This window comes from Mustela putorius, unplaced genomic scaffold (assembly GCF_011764305.1).
Source record: "Mustela putorius furo isolate JIRA1106 unplaced genomic scaffold, ASM1176430v1.1 tig00003863_pilon_pilon_pilon, whole genome shotgun sequence".
Lineage (NCBI taxonomy): Eukaryota > Metazoa > Chordata > Mammalia > Carnivora > Mustelidae > Mustela > Mustela putorius.
In genome coordinates, this window is record NW_025422015.1 from 30,634,083 (window position 1) to 30,652,345 (window position 18,263).

The following is an 18,263-nucleotide window of genomic DNA, read 5'->3' on the forward strand; positions in this document are numbered from 1 at the left end:
GACCTTGATAAAGTTCCAAAAATTCATTTTCACTTTTGTTTCCTTTCCCTTTGGAGACATATCTTGAAAGAAGCTGCTGTGGCCGATGTCGAAGAGGTTACTGTCTATGTTCCCTCTAGGATTTTGATAGATTCTTGCCTCATGTTGAGGTTTATATTTTAATCTATTTCTAGTTTATCTTTGTGTATGGTGTAAGAGAATGGTCAAGTTTCATTCTTCTCTACTTGGCTGTCCAATTTTTCCCAGCACCATTTATTGAAGAGATTGTCTTTTTTCTACTGTCTGTTTTTTCCTGCTTTGTTGAAGATTATTTGACAATAGAGTTGTGGGTCCATATCTGCATCTCTACTGTGTTCCACTGGTCTATGTGTCTGTTTTTGTGCCAGTACTATGCTGTCTTGGTGATCACAACTTTGTAATAAAGTTTGAAATCAGGGAACGTGATGCCCCTAGTTTTGGCTTTCTTTTTCAACATTTCCTTAGCAATTTGGGGTCTCTTCTAGTTCCATATGAATTTTAGGATTGTTTGCTCCAGCTCTTTGAGAAATGTTGATGGGATTTTGATTGGGATGTCATTGAAAGTATAGATTGTTCTAGGCAGTATAGACATTTTAACAATGTTTATTCTTCTGATCCATGAGCATGGGATGCTCTTCTATCTTTTTGTGTCTTCAGTTTCTTTCATGAGTTTTCTGTAGTTCTTCAACTACATGTCCTCTGCATCTTTTATGGTTCTTGGTGCTATAGTAAACGGAATCAATTCTCTATTTTTCCTTTCTATATTTTCATTGTTAGTTTATAAGAAAGCAACTGATTTCTGTACATTGATTTTGTATCCTGCCATATTACTGAATTGCTGTGTGAGTTCTAATAGTTTAGGGGTGGTTTTGGGTTTTCCATATAAAATATCCACCCCTCACTTTAAATTTGGAGGTGTCTTTGGGTCTAAAATGAGTTCCTTGTAGACAGCATATCAATGGGTCTTTTTTTTTTTTAATCTATTCTGATACCCTGTGTCTTTTGATTGGGGCATTTAGCCCATTTACATTCAGGGTGAGTACTGAAAGATATATATTTAGTGCCATTGTAAGGCCTGTAAGTTGACTGTTACTTTATATTGTCTCTGTTCCTTTCTTGTCTGTTACTTTTAGGCTCTGTCTTTGCTTAGAGGACCCCTTTCAATATTTCCTGTACAGCTGGTTTGGTGTTTGAAAATTCTTTTAATTTTTATTTGTCCTGGAAGCTTTTAATCTCTCCTTCTCTTTTCAGTGACAGCCTAGCTGGATATAGTATTCTTGGATGCATATTTTTCTCATTTATTGCTCTGAATAGATCATCCCAGTCCTTTCTGGCCTGCCAGGTCTCTGTGCATAAGTCTGCTGCCAATCTAATATTTCAACCATTGTATGTTACAGACCTCTTGCCCTGAACTGGTTTCAGAATTTTTTCTTTGTCACTAAGACTTGAAAGTTTTACTAGTAGAGGTTGTGTTGTAGACCTATTTTTGCTGATTTTTGAGGGGGATCTCTGTGCCTCCTGGATTTTGATGCTTGTTGTCTTTGCAAATTAGGGAAATTTTCTACTATAATTTGCTCCAAAACACCTTCTTCCCCTTTCTCTCTTTCTTCTTCTTCTGGGATCCCAATTATTCATTGTTTCATCTTATGGTATCACTTATCTCTTGAATTCTCCCCTCGTGGTCCAGTAGTTGTTTGTCTCTCTTTTGCTCACCTTCTTTATTCTCCATCATTTGGTCTTCTATATCACTAATTCTTTCTTCTGCCTCATTTATCCTAGCAGTAAGAGCCTCCATTTAAAAAAAAAAGATTTTATTTACTTATTTGACAGAGATCACATATAGGCAGAGAGGCAGGCAGAGAGAGACAGGAGGAAGCAGGCTCCCTGCTGAGCAGAGAGCCCAATGTGGGGCTCGATCCCAGGACCCTGGGATCATGACCTGAGCTGAAGGCAGAGGCTTTAACCTACCCAGGTGGCCCAGAGCCTCCAGTTTTGATCACACCTTATTATTAGCTTTTTAAAATTTCAACTTGGTTAGATTTTAGTTACTTTATTTCTACAGAATAGGATTTATTTTCCCCAGAAAGGGATTCTCTAATGTCTTACATGCTTTTTTTGAGCCCAGCTAGCACCTTGATAATCGTCATTCTGAACTCTATTTCTGAGATATTACTAAAGTCTGTTTTGATTAGGTCCTTTGCCATCAGTATTGCCTCGTTCTTTTTTTTTTTTTTTCTTTTGTGGTGAATTTTTCTGCCTTGTCATTTTATCCAGATAAGAATAGATGAATGAGGGAACAAAATACTAAAAGTGTGGCAAAGACCCCAGAAAAATACATGGTAACCAAATCAGAAGAGATCGAAACCAAGGGGAGAAGAAATATATATATATATGACTGGTGAATAGAACAGAGCCACCCTTGATCTTGGGTGTATTCTGGTCTCTTAGAAGAAACTATCTCAAAAAATTTTTAAGAAAGAAAACGTTATATATATATATAAAAATAAAGGTAAACATGATGAAGGGTTGGAATATGACTGTAAAGGTGAAAATTAAAAAAAATGATTCTAAAAAAGGAATTTATAAGGTACATTTGTTGGACAAAGAAAAAAAAAGAGGAGATAATGTGATCAGGCTGGAGACTAGAATAAAGCCATGTGCTAGATTTAGGGTATATTTTGATCTTCTAGAAGAAATTGTATCCCAACATTTTAAAGAAAAAAAAACCCTATATGTATACAAAAAACAAAGTTAAATGCAGTGAAGGGATAAAACATGACTATAGCAAGGAAAATTTTAAAAGGTTTATTTTTAAAAAATATTGATAATTTAAAATAGTTAAAACATTAAAAGAGGAAAGAGGAAAAGTTAAAAAATATAAAAAGAGAAAAATAAAGTTAAAACATTTAGAAGACTAAAAAAATCTGAAGACTAAAGACTAAAGGATTATGGGAAAAAAGCCATGAATTCTTTGTGTTGCTTTCCTTTAGTTCTGGAGTTCTGCAGTTCTCTTTGATCAGTGAACTTGGTCTGAGCTGGATAATCTCGCTGATCTTCTGGGGGAGGGGCCTGTTGCAGTGATTCTCAAATGTCTTTGTCTGTGGTAGAGTTGTACCACCCTTGCCGGGGGCCAGGCTAAGTAATCTGCTCAGGTTCACTCTCGGTAGCTTTTGTTTCCTGAATGCTTTCCATAGAGCTTTGGAGGACGAGAATGAGGATGGTGGCTTCCCAATCTCTGGCCCCAGAAAAGGTGAGAGCTCAGGGCCCCACTACTCAGCACACCCTCAGAGAAAAGCAGTCAATCCCTCCTGTCTCCTTGGTCTCTGGATGTATTCCATGCTCACCTGGCCCGTTACTGAGCATTTCTATCTCTGGTGCACGGCCCCATTTGGAGTCTCCAAACCCAGCAGATTCCTGCAACATGCTCCTGGTCCCCTCCTCTTAGAGGAGGAAAGAAGGGGTTCTCTCTGGATCTGCCAGTTGTGTGGTCCCTGCTCAAAGAGCAGTAATCTGATTGTGCTTCAGATCATGGTTTAAGGTAACCCCAAGCTGAGAGCACACTCCTCAGCTCTATCTCTGAGGCCAGCTTCCCCGTCCAATACGTGGCAGCTCTGCCACACTCAGGCACCCTTGGTCAATCTGAGATCCCACGGGACCTGAGACCATACTGTCCCTGCATGGGCTCCCCCCCTGCTTAGCCTCTGGAGTGACGTCCCTCAGTGGAGCAGACTTGTAAGAGTTCTGATTTTGTGCTCTGCTGCTCTACCACTTGCCAGGAGCTGGCCCCTCCCTTCACAGTCTATCTTCCAGTCACTTTGGATTCACTTCTTTGCCCGTCCTACCTTCCAGAAAGTGGTGGATTATTTGTTCCTAGAATTGCTGCTCTTCTTCTCTTCTATCTCCTGTTGAGTTTGTAGGTATTCAGAATGGTTTGAAACTGTCTCGCTGAACTCTTGGGACCTAATGATAGTTCAGTCTCCTACTCTTCTACCATCTTGTTCCCTCCCAGAACCCTAAGTTCAAAATGAGGCTTGCCATTTGAGTCACCAGTATTAAATTGACCCAGGCTTCAAGATTGAAACAGATTTTCTTTGTCACTTTTACATTGTTTTAAGCAAATATATGTGTATATGTGTATGTATATATATGTGTGTACACACACACACACACACACACACACACATATTTTAGAAGAACAGGAGTTAAAAACAGCATAGAGGTCTGCATAAAATCAGATATTTCCATGGCTTAGGAATTCACAGAATGTAAGTTAAGCACCTTTAAAAGAATGAGTGAATAATTTTTTAAGTTTTGTCATTGCCTTCTTGGCTTTGTTTAAATTTTTTTTCTTTTTCCTTGCTTTTAAAATAGTTGCTAGAAGTCTGTCCTCCTCATCTATATGGGCGAGTGGCCTTTAAACTTTTTTGGCTTGAAGATGGCAGTATAATATTGTGCACCTTTGTTTTGGTGCTATAGTTAGATACTCCTATTAGCAGTGTGCATTTGAACAGGTTTATAACCTCCTTTTTCTTGACTGTGAATATGGGAATAATACTGATACTTAACTTTGGGAGTTGTGAGGATCTGGTAAGATAATTCAGATGAAATCACAAACACAGAAAAAATCACAAACATAATTCTATCCCATATGCTATATTTCACGAATGTCATTTCTTTTCCTCCTCTTCTTACTTCTGCATTTTCTCCTCTTCCAAAATTGCCTTTGAGTTCTAGAACCTTTTGAAAAACTTATGAGAACTTTGAGCACAGAAGATGAGCAGATGACTCTATATTTTGAATTGGACCCAAATCATTCAAATTGTTCAAATATTTGATTCATAATGTAGGTGATATATATAAGTGGTAGATAATTTTAATACTTGATATATTTCAAGTCTTTTATTTTGGTTAAAAGATAAAATAAAGACTGTATTTGCTTAGATGTATTTCATCTTGTTTATCTCTAATTTTGTTTATTTATTTGACAAAGAGAGAGATCACAAGTAGGCAGAGAATTAGGCAGAGAGAGGTGGGGAAAGCAGGCTCCCTGCTGAGCAGAGAGCCCGATGCGGGGCTTGATCCCAGACCCTGAGATCATGACCTGAGCAGAAGGCAGTGGCTTAATCCACTGAGTCACCCAGGGGCCCCTATCTTTAATTTTGTTTTATGATTTATATTTTTAAATTGTTTACTAAACTTTTTATTTTGGAGTAACTTTAATTTATAAAAAAGTTGCAACAATAGTACAGAGAATTCTTATATCTTTGTTATCTGTGTTACCCTGTTGTTACTATTTTCCATAACTGTGGTACATTTGTCACAACTAAGAAACCAACAATGATACAGTTTTTATTCAGATTTAAGTTTTTTCTCACAAATGTTTTTTGCTATTCTAGGATTCTGTCTTAGAATAGAAATTGCATTTATTCAACATGTCTCTCTATAGTCTATTGTGGGTTGTGACCTTGCTACTTAATTTTCATGACCTTAATAATTTTGAAGAATATTGGTCATTTTGTTGAATGTCTCTCAATAATATTTTCTCATAATTAGACAGGGGTTATGAGTTTTAGGGAAGATTACCAGAGTTGAAGTGCCATTCTCATACCCCATATCCATATCCCATACCCTATATAAGAGGTATGTGCTATCAACAAGGCTTATCACTATAGATATTGAAATTGATCACCTGGTAGAAGTACTGTTTTTCGGGTTTCTCCATGATAAAATTACTATCCTTCCCTTTTCACATTCTATGCTTTGGAAACAAATAATTAAACCAGCCTACTTTCAAGGGACAGAGGATGTAATACTATTTTAAGATTATTCATTTGTTAAGCAGCAGAACCAAAGGCATAATGTAATGCTTTGACTTTCTTAGGAAAAAAAGGTCTTAATAAAATTGAATAAAACTGTGGATTTCTTGACCTTTATTGAGTCACTGTCCCATGATGGAGTATGACATTCAGAGTAGGAATAAGCTGTCATTATTTTCCTGTCCATCAGTTTGGATGAATGGGAGCAGAGCTGATAAAGGCCAGTTTTATGCTGACATGACAAAGTGAGTTAATCCACATCCTCATGAAGACATTGAACAAGATATTAAAATAGTGATTCAATATGTCATACTATCATGTTTGCCATATCCAGACTTGTAGCCATTTTATGTTCAGTTTACACAAACCTTGGAAGAAATAACAATGATTTGACCAATGAATACAACCCTTGACTTGGACCATAACTAATTTCTCTCCCTCTATTAATTATTGAGCATTTATTATGTGCTTGAAGCTTTTCAGGCATTTTTAATACTTGAGACTGCTGATAAAATAATTTTATAAAATAGGTGTTTAAAGCCTTATGTTATAAGGAAATTGAGACTTACAGAGATAAATAACTTGATCATACCAGTAGTAAGAGTTGGCTCTAGAAGTTAATATAAGTTTCTTCATTCCAAAGTGCATGATTGTTCCACTCTATGTGAATTAGATATATATGAAATATAATTTAAAATTTCTGTCATAAAAGCAAAAAGTCTGAGAGTATATTTTTTTGATAGTTAATTTAATAATATCATTAAGATTTTTGCTATTATAATTTTTTTTAAAGATTTTACTTATTTGATAGACAGAGATCACAAGTAGGCAGAGAGGCAGGCAGAGAGAGAGGAGAAAGCAGACTCCCCACTGAGCAGAGAGCAGGATGTAGGGCTCGGTCCAAGGACCCTGGGATCATGACCCGAGCTGAAGGCAGAGGCTTTAACCCACTGAGCCATCCAGGCGCCCCTTTGCTACTATAATTTAAGAGTAATTGTATTTCATTTGGGTATAGCAATATAAAAGTAATTTGGTGGTCATGCTATACCCAGATTCAAGTAAATTTTGAATATTATTGCATTGCCAACATTCTCCAGGTGGATAAAAATTCATTACATTAAAAAGCATTCAGCTGAAGGTGCTGCTGGGAGCAATTTTATTTCATTTTCCTTGGAGTGCACACTTGCTGCTAATTTTGTTTTTGTACTGAAGTCAGCATCAGAAATGTTTAACATTCAAAGTACAGGGGAAAATCAAATCAAAGATCTGTCTTGACTGGTGTTTGAAAGAAGTTAATTTTTAGGCATCCTGTTCCTAGTTCACAAAGATACTTAAAAACATTAAAAATCATTGAGAATGGAAAAATGCACAAACTGCTATAAAATTTAACAAAATTATTTTTCCTAGTAGCTGAACAAACAGCTGAATTATGCCCAAATATGCAGGTGAAAAGTCCATTCACTGTACCCATTTGGATAAACCTCACTAGTAGAACATGAATCAGAATAATTGGTTATTTTTCTATTTCTGGTTTTCTTTTAGAAATGGTTTTATGTAACCTGACATTATTCAGATTATTTATGGGCCACAATAAGGATTGCTATTTAGAAGATAAATGATTTGAGGTACAAAGAAAAAGTGATTATTTCATATACCTGATGAAAAGTTTTGACAGAAGTAAAACAAATAAAAATAACTGAGGAGGCATGGAAGTGACATCTGTGGAAATCTTTAAAAGCACAATAGCTTTTCATTGGTTTTGTATGGTCCAGATTTTCGATGTCTTTTCCTAAATCCATCCATCTGGCACAAGGCAAAAGTTTAAAGTTGGTGACTTTTTTCAGGAGGCCACCTGGATGGCTCAGTCAGTTAAGCATCTGCCTTCAGCTCAGGCCATGATCCTGGGACCCTGGGATCTAGCTGTGCCAGGCTCCCCCCTTAGTGAGGAGTCTGCTTCTCCCTCTTCCTCTGTGATCCCCCACCCCCACGTATGTGCCCTCCTTCTCAAATAATAAATAAATAAATAAACAAATAAATATTTAAAAAAAGCAGATGACTTTTTAAAAATTCTTCCTTACCACCTTTGTTACAGTTTTTTATTTTACCTCAATCACTTTCTATTATTACCTAGGTCCTTCTTACAAAAATATAATCTTTAAAACCTTGGTGTGAGATGGAGTCCATATTTTTAAAAAGAACCCTTAGCAGGAACCAGTGGCATCAGGATAGAAAACACTTTGGGTAATTAGACTATACAATCATTCAAAATCTACTCATTTCTAATGTCTTTCTCTGACTGATTTTTTAGTTTTTATTTAAATTCCAGTTAGTTAATGATATATAGTATAATAGTTTCAGGTGTACAATATAGTGATTCAACACATCCATGCAACACCTGGTGTTCATCACAACAGGTGCGCTCCTTAATCCCCATTACCTACTTAACCTATCTTTCCAAAGCAATCTAAACATTTAGTGCAATCCCTGTCAAAATATCAAAAGCATTTTTCACAGAACCAGAACAAATAATCCTAAAATTTGTATGGAACCACGAAAGACTTGAATAGCCAAAGCAACTTTGAAAAAGAAAAGCAAAGCTAGAGACATCACATATCCAGACTTCAAGTTATGATTGGTATTTTATTTATTTTTTAATGATACATATTTTTAAAGATTTTATTTATTGGAGAGAGAGCGTGCATGCACATGAGCATGGGGGAGGGGAAGGGACACAGAGAGAGGAAGAAGCATGCTCTGTACTGAGCAGGGAGCCCCATGTGATGCAGGGCTGGATCCCAGGATCCTTGGATCATTACCTGAGCCAAAGACAGGCATTTAATGGACTGAGCCATCCAGGCTCCCCTATGATTGATATTTTAAAAAATAGCTACAAGAAACAAGGACAGCTTATTCATTCAGTAATATTTATTATATACTTACTATGAGCCAGGCACTGGCTCACAGTGCTCAAAATTGGGCTACTCTGGTAGAGTGGCCACGCTCATGAAGCTTATATTCTAGAAGGATGATACAGTAATAAGAAAACACATTTACACACACATCATCATACACAGAAGTGAATATTCGTGAAGTGGTAAGTGGTAGGAGAATAAATTGTGCTTGTATAAAGTGAGGGTTTGGCAGGAGGTTGATGGCAATGATGACAACAAAATTTTTCCCCCCTTATTTCTTAGAGCAGTTTTAGGTTCACAGCAAGATCAAATGGAAAGTACAGAGTTCCTGTATAAGGACTGGCCGCACATGAACACAGCCTCTCCAATCCTATCAACATCCCATACCAGAGGGGAACATTTGTTACAATTGTTCAAGCTACACTGAGACATCATCACCTAAATTCTGAGTTTACATTATGGCTCACACTTTATATTGTACAGGCTGTGGGCCACCATTTTGGTATCATATAGAATAGTTTCACTGCCCTGAAAATACTCTGTTCTACATGTTTGTCCTTCTCCCCTCCCTAACTCCTTGCAATCTTTTGATCCTTTTACTGTCTTCATAGTTTTGTTTTTTCCAGAATGTCATATATTTGAAATCACACAGTAGGTAGCCTTTTCAGCATGGCTTTTTTTTTTTTTTTTTCAGTTAGCAATTTGCATTTAAAATTCCTCCAGGTCTCTTCATGGCTTGATAGGTCATTTATTTTTAGGGCTGAGTAATATTACATTATCTAGGTGCGCTACAATTTATTTGTCCATTTACTACTGAAGGACATCTTTGTTGTTTTTAAGTTTTGTCAATTATGAATAAAGCTGCTATAAATATCTTTGTGCAGGTTTTGTGTGAACATAAAATTTCAGTTTATTTGGGTTAGTATCAAAGAGTGTGATTGCCATTGTATGGTAAAAGTATGTTTCATTTTATTTTTTTTAAGATTTTATTTGTTTATTTCAGAGAGAGCAAGCGAGAGAGATCATAAATGAGAGATGGGAGAGGGAGAAACAGATTCTCCTGCTGATCAGGGAGCCCAGTGCAGGGTGCAACCCTGGGGTCATGACCTGAGCTAAACGGCAGACACTTAACCGACTGAGCTGCCCAGGAACCCTGTACATTTCGTTTTGTAAGAGACTGACAAACTGTCTCCAAAAGTGGCTGTATTATTTTACATTCCCACCAAAAGTGACTGAGAGTTCCTGTTGCTCTCCATTCTCACCAGCATTTGCTATTGTCAGTGTTTTGGCTTATCACCATTCTTTTTTTTTTTTTTTTTTTTAATATCACCATTCTGATAGGGGTGTAGTGGCATCTCATTTTTTTAATTTTCAATTTTCTAATGACATACTACGTTGAAGATATTTTCATATGCTTATTTCTATCTTAATATCTTCTTTAGCAAGGTGTCTTTTGCTTGTTTTAATTGGGTTGTTCGTTTTCTTATTGTTGGGTTTAAGAGTTCTTTGCATATTTGGATAATATTCCTTTATTAGCTACGTCTTTTGTGAATATTTTCTCTCAGTCTGTGGCTTGTGTTCTCATTCTCCTGACAGCATAAACTTTTACATATGGTAATATTAGAAAGATGAAATAAAAATTGCTTCATCTTAGGGATATTCTTAACAGATTGAGGAAATAAACACTGTACATAGACTAATCCATGATATGCTCCATTTTTTTAAAAAAATCTCAGTTAGTTTTCTAGTATCTTAAAGATACTGTCCTTTATATGCTAGGCAATATACAAGCACATTATACATGCTATTTCATTTAACTCTCACAACAATCCTATAATGTATATAAGATTACCCCCATTTTTGTTCTAGCTAAGGTAATTGAAACACAAACAGGTTAGACAGCTCATTTGGGATCACATAATCAGTAAGTTGCAAAGACAAAATCAGGATGCCAAGACTGTCTTACTCCATCGCACCTGATTGTTTTTTTCATTTCTGCTACATTGCAGTGTGTCAGCACCTATCTTTTTTCTTGTCCCAACCTCTCCAAGATTTGTAGTCTGACCATGATGGCTTCATTCAGAAGGGTCAGGCTCACTTCAGTTCCTAAACCAATATTGAAATAGGTAGGACCAAAATACAAACAATAATACTATTTGAATAAATAAATAATTTGGAAAAGTCAAAGTATAGGACAAGTATGTATATTACTTTGGAATTGGACATCTCTGGCATATATGTCTTTTCATTGAGGTATAGTTCATTTTGAAAACTTTTCGTTGAGATATAGTTCATTTTGAAAAGAAATTACAAGGATAGAAAAACAAGTTAAGTGTTCAGGAAAGTCCAATATGTCAAGCATTCCATGGAAAAAAGACCTGTTTTCTATAGTAAGTCAGACATCTGAGTAAAAATTGGAGGAGGAACCTCTCTGGATTAAAACAGATTTGATGAAAATGACAACCAAATGTAATGATTCAAACAAATCAACTTTGAAGAGATGTTATCAAGGAATGATTGCTGTTTTTGTTTGTTGTGAGAATGATAGTATGATCATAGATTTCTATATATATTATTATTAGAATATATTACATATATTTATATATATATTAGACTTGAATACTAAATTATGTAAAATAAAAATGATACAATGTCTGGGAATATGTGGAAAACAAAAATGAAACAATGTAGAAAATTTGTGATAATTATTGAATCTGGTTGATGGGTATATAGGATTCATTGAGTCATTCTCTTTTAATTTGTTTATGAGGCAATATTTTCATAATAAAAATTAGAGCCCAAACCTAAAATGAAAATGTGCCATTGTATGTATTTCTTGAATGTGTAGAGCAAAAACATATTTAAGGAATCAGGTATATTTTAGGAACTCCTGGTTCATCAGCCTTGTTATTTCTCCACTCATTTCTTTGATGTTCTGCCTACTATCTTTAAGCTGAGCCTGCTGTTGTTTTATCACATAAAGACTCTGAGGAACATATTGTTTGGGGATCAGCTCTGGAAAATTTAAAGTCTGATATACCTGTCACTAAACAAACAAATGATTTCTGCTAAGGTATTCAGTAAAGTTGATGGAAAAAAATCACAGAAAAGGGATGAGATGATAGAAAAAGCAAATTGGAGAATGATCCTAAACAATTAGATAAGTTAAAAATGGAAGCACATATACACTTACTTACTTACTATTAGGTATTTTAACCATATATGTGTACATGCATACACACACAGAAACACACAATTTTACTTTTCCCTCTCTAAGCTTTTTTTTTTTCTCTAAGCAATCAACGTGGAGTGCACATTGTAAGAGTAAAGGTATATTACTATATAATAAATATTTACATGTATTCAGATGAATTTTTCCCATGCAGAATGCATAACTGGCTTCAAGGTGCTCTTTTGATTCTACATTCTTTCCATTTATACTTAAAGTAGCACTCTGAGTTCTGCAAATTTAATAGAAATCAAAGTCTATTTCTAGAAGCAGTGACAACTGGGTTGGCATTTATTCTATTTGCCAATTTTTTCTAGAAGACTTTTGTTTTTAGAACAGCAATCAGAGTTTTATTGCCTTCATTAATTCATTCAACAAATATTTTTCCCTTTACGTTTATATACCCTTTATGGGTATATACCCTTTTCAAGCATGGGGCAGAGAGAATTCTTGATATCATAGAACTTAGCACCTAGTAGGAAATATAGATAAATCATTTCATCTGCTAAAGAGTATTAAGAAAGGTGAAATACAGAGTTCAATCAGAATATCACAGGACTGTAACCGGTAGAACTGGTGGCCATAGAAAGACTCCTGGGGAGGTAGAGTTAAAACCAAGGTAGCAGGAGTAGAAGTGAACCAATATAATGCTGGAGGGATGCTGGATGATGGGGCAGATGGGCCTGAGATTAGGTAGAGATAAGTATTTCAGGGTTCTGGAGGCAAGGGAGACCATGATGAGTATGAGGAGCAGTATGAGTATGAGGTAATGGAGAGGTGGTAGATAGCCCTGATCCTCTTGTGGTTTGTAGTGCTCATTAAGATTTTGTTTCACTTTATCCTAAGAAAATGGAAAGTTAAATTTAATGGGGGTGAAAACACGACACAATAAAAAAAATCAGTCGTAGAGTGAGAAATGGATGAAATTGGGCATGATTAAGAGAAAGAGGATCAGTCATGATGATATTGTAGAAATATGGGTGAGAGATGTTTAGCTTTGATGAGGATGGTAATGATGGGGATGGAGAGAAATGGAGGGTCAAGAGAAAGAGAAGGCAGCACTGACAAGATTCAACAATAGTTTAAATATCCATTGCACTCAGGGTATCTCTTTTTGGCCATGGTCAATTCAAGAATTGAAGGCATTATTGGGTATTAGAGAAGAAAGATATTTCTTAGGAAATAGTTATCTGAACACCATAGGGCAGGTAGGCAAAACATTCAACAGCTCTTGTCACAAGCACTGTATGTATGTAGAATAGCTCTAAATGAGCTGAACAACCTCATAGGCATTATTGAATTAACACAAGAACACCATTCTGAATGAAATGAAGTGCAATAATATTTCTAAAAACTGCATTTTCTCCTGACTTTTGAGAGGAGATGCTAACCTCTGGTCCATCCTGATATTACAGGAATTAAGTCCTACTGGCTAGGTAAATCCTCAGCTGCATCCTGAGTCCCAGTCTGCTAGAGTGTATAGAAGGCATGCACTTGGTTGTAGATTTTGGAAGATATCTTGACTTAGAAAAGTGTCAACCTACACAGAAATATTGAAGAGTTTCTGAACAGCAGCATCGTTCCTGTTATGATAGATAAATCAAACTTTTGGCACTCTTTTGCCACTTTTTGCCAAAAATTTGATTTGGACATTGGCCTTCTTATTGACGGCACCTGTCTACTGGAGTGATTGGACAACTTCCCTCTGGGTAGTGTTGTACTCATCTCTGCAGAAAATGCTTGCAGACAAGTGGATATGAGAAATGATATTCTCATGAAAATAAGCTCTAGCACAAATGGGCAGAGATGAAAATCTCATTAAAAAGTTGCTGAAAATCAAGCTATGGGCCAAAATGACTTAGTCATGGCACTAAAATAAATGGAAAAATCTTTGCTTTTCTTCCATTCTTTTGGGCATCTGTGTTCTTATAGCTATAAGCTATGGTCTCTTGGCTTAGTGATTTAAGGAGCAGTGACAGAAATGGGGAGATTGCCTCTGAGGAATAAAAATGTTTTTGAGATTTTGAGTATAAGACACTAAAAATATTATGGTCTAAATAAAAATTTTTGCAAAGCAGGTAAAATCTAGAAATGATTTACAACATTATTCTATAGTATAGAATCTGATATTTTATTGACCATTGATTCAAACATTTAATTTTACAGACTTCCTTCACTTAGCTGTGCTTACTTTCTCACAAGGTCAACAAACATGTAAAACATCCCACAGTTTATTTTCTGCAGGTATGTGGTTCAGTGAGGTGAAGGCAGACAGGTGAGTTCTTTATTTCAGCCAATTCAAACATGTTGCTATTCTTATATTTTTTGGGGGGGGACTACACTGAAGGTTTTTGTATTACTCTACTTGAGCAATTCTCATACAAAAAGTTAATGATGGGTGGACCATAGCTACAGTTGTTTTACATAGCAATGGACTGAGAGACTTAGGAAGTAGTTTTTATAGATGTCAGAATAAAGCTGACCTAGAATAGTACCCTTCTGTTGACTTTCCAGCCCCACAGACATGTTTATAGTGTTTACAGTGTCCCTTAATCACCATATTATAACACCTACTTTAAATGGTTGGTACTGGGAGCCCGGTGGCTCAGTGGGTTAAGCCTCTGCCTTCAGCTCAGGTCATGATTTCAGGGTCCTGCGATTGAGTCCTGCATTGGGTTCTCTGCTCAGAGGGGAGCCTGCTTCCCCCTTTTTCTCTGCCTGCTGGTCTGCCTACTTGTAATCTCTCTCTCTCTGTCAAATAAATAAAAAAAAATCTTTAAAAATATTGTTCGTATATTATTTTCACTAAGAAGATGTTACACACGAAATACCAACACATTAACAATGATTAATTTGTCTGATTACCTGTTGTCATTCATTACAAGCCTTAGGGTAGGTCATGAGAAAAAAAAATTAGTTTGGATTTGGCAGAGAAGAATATAAATATTAGAAACTATAGTTGCCATGATCTCTTGATGGGGGGGTGTGGTATGGGAGGCGTTGAACTGGACAGTGAGAGAGGAGCGTGCCAACACTTGAGGAATGGAATTCTAACAAAATGTGGGTTGGGCAAAAATGGACTGAAGCAGGGGGTGTTATTGTAGCATAGTTGTTGAAGAGCACTGTGTTTGAAATCCAGCGTATCTGGGAAGCATCCCAGCTTTGTCACTTAGTAAATGTGTGGCCTTGGGAAAGTTACTTAACCTTTCTAAGCCTTTATCTCCTCATCTATACAATAATCATAATAATGGTACCTTTATCAAAGCATTGTCAAAAGGCATAAAATGCTATTGTTTTTAAACTGTTGGTATGATTATTTAGAAATTTGGGCTGTTTCTATTTAATAGCAGGGAGTGGCAAAAAACACAGACTATCAAAGAGGTCTTTCTCAATGTGAAGAATCCATTTATGAGATGAATTAACAAGGGGAAAATGAGATACATTCCAATTACACGGGGCAGAATCTCAGACTTTTAATGGGTATTAAAGGCAGGATATAGATAATTGGGGACATATTTGTTTCATAAGCATCCTTTATTTTTTTGAATCTCCAGGAAACACTGCAAGAACTAGTACACTGATAGCACTTGCCATTGTTCTCAGCTGTCCTAGGGAACTAATGCCCATCATTCAGTTTTATGTGTAGGTGAAATCCAGTTCTGGTTGGGGTAACAGAAATTAAAAAGAAAAATTTGAGGGGGTAACAGAAATTAAAAAGAAAAATTTGAGTCAGAAGAGTTGATTTTTAATCCTTGTTTTTAGCCACTTTGATAGATTTATTGTCTTGGAAAAATCACCTCAGTTTTTTAAATCTATAAAACAGGAATTGTAATACCTAGCTTTTACCATTGTTATGAGAGTAGAATGACATAAGAAATGGAACTAGCCTTTATAAGCTAAGGGGAAATAGTGAAATTTAGCTTTTAAAAATAATTTTGTAGGTAACCTGACTACATGGAGGAAAGTCACAGTAACCTATAAACTATTGTAATTATGCCAGCCCTTGGTAAAATTGGGATGAGTCATATCTTACCTTTCCAAATGTTACTCCTTCTAAGAGACCTGGCCACCCCAAAGACCCATTTTGCTGATGTTTTCCCTTATGTATTAATTCAGGTCAGTTCAGTTGCAAGTAATAGCCCAATTCAAATTGGTTTAAGCCGTTGAGTTACTCATATAACTAAAATGCCAAAGACAGGTGAAGATTGATCCAGTGGTTTATCAGATGCTGCCTAGGACTTAATTTCTTTCCATTTCTCTGTTCTGCATTCTACTTCTGCAGAAGTGTTACTTCTATTTTTAGGACCTCCAAATGGATACCAGCAGCTCCCGGGACTGTATGTGTTTTTGTTCATGCCTAGCATGAAAATAAGTCTGTGTCCCAGTATTCTACTATAAATATTGAGACTTTCAGGTTTTGTCATTTGCCCATCTTTGGGCCATTCCTTATCGTCAAAGGAAAAAAAAATGCACAAAATTATGTGTCTTCAGTCATATTCTTCATTCTTAGACTGAGAGGTGGAGTCAGTTTCATCAGAACCACATGAATCTGTAAATTTAAATCGAGGACTATTCAAATAAACAAAAGATGGCAACCTCAAAATGACCACCACCCCAAGCTAATTAAGACCAGAGGGAATGGCCTTCTCAAGATAAAATTTCTGGGATTAATTGTAGGTGTAGTAGAGGAGATGTTGGAGACAGGTAAGATGAGGCTTTACTAATGTTATAATACCACACAAGAGGATAACAAGTATTTGTGAGATATGTTTAGTTATTTGTAGAGACCTCTGGCCTGACTGTTAATTTTAGGTTTGAATTCTGGCTCCGCTGCTTACTGTCTACGTAACCTTGGATAAATTGCTTATCCTCTGTAAGTTTCAATTTTCTGATCTGTAAAGTAGGGTTAGTAGTAATAATATATACAAGGCTGTGTTGAAGACTAAATGAGATAATGTACATAAAATATTTAGTATAGTGCATGGTACACTTAGATGTTAAGGAGTTAATAAATGTTAAATTTTACTAGAATTATTTCCAGGCACTTTTACAGACATTCTTTAATATGCTCTAAGCCTAGATAATTAAAGTGACCATTTATGAAAACATTGAGCAGTTTTCATCACAGGGTTCAGAGAGTGATCCTTCTCTCTTTTTGCATCCTTAATTTTCTCCCAAAGACAGAATCATGATCATTTGGGAGTAAGGGTCTTATGCTATTTACCATTTTTTGAGAACTACTGAAATCTGTCATATTTTGTGTGACCACATAATTTGTCATTCACACCAGGACATCTTTGAAAGTGATAGAAGGTACTTAAAACAACTAACATGTAATAATTGATCCATCTAGAAGAGGTGTACTTTGGAATATCTCCAGTTAAGCTGTTTTCAGTTTAATCATATTGAATATTTGCACATAAGACAGAAAGCTTTAGAGCCAGATTGCCTAGGGGCCTAACACAAAGGCAAAGCAGTTCTGTTTTTTGATTTTTGTTTTTTAAATTTTTTTTTAACTAAATAAGCTCCACACCCAACATGGGGCTTGAGCTCATGACCCTGACATCAGGAGTTGCGTGTTCTACCTACTGAGCCAGCCCAGTGCCCCAAAGGCAAAGAACTCTAAAAAGAAAAAAATATTTCCCCTCTCCTTTGCTTCTACACTGTCAGTGAAAACCATATCAGTATTAAGTATTTTGATTTATTTTGTTCTATGTAAAATATTGTTATAGTGATTCATATATCTACACAAATATTATAGCAGATGTATTTTTTTCTTAATTTGAATTCATCTGTAAAAAGAAATTGAACTGGAGCCAAGAATACTGACTGGAGTAATGACAGTCTTTCTAATAAATAGTGCTGGGTAATTGGATATTCACATGTAAAATAATGAAAATGGACCCATATCTTCTACAACACACAAAAATTCAGCATGGATTAAAGACTTACATGTCTTTAAAGGCCTGAAACCATGAAACACCTAGAAGAAAGCACAAGAATAAAGCTCCTTGATATGGGTCTTAGTAATGATTTTTTGAATATGACACCTAAAGCACAGGCAGTAAATTAAACAAATGGAGATACATCAAACCAAAAAGATGGTCTCATCAAAAGAAATAATAAATAATGTGAAAAGAGAATCTATGGAATGGGAAAAAATAATTCTAAATCATGTATCTGATAGGGGTTAATATTTAAGATATATGGAAAACTTATACAACTCAATAGCAAAAAACCCAAATAACTCAAATTAAAAATGGGCAAAGGACCTGAATAGAAATTTCT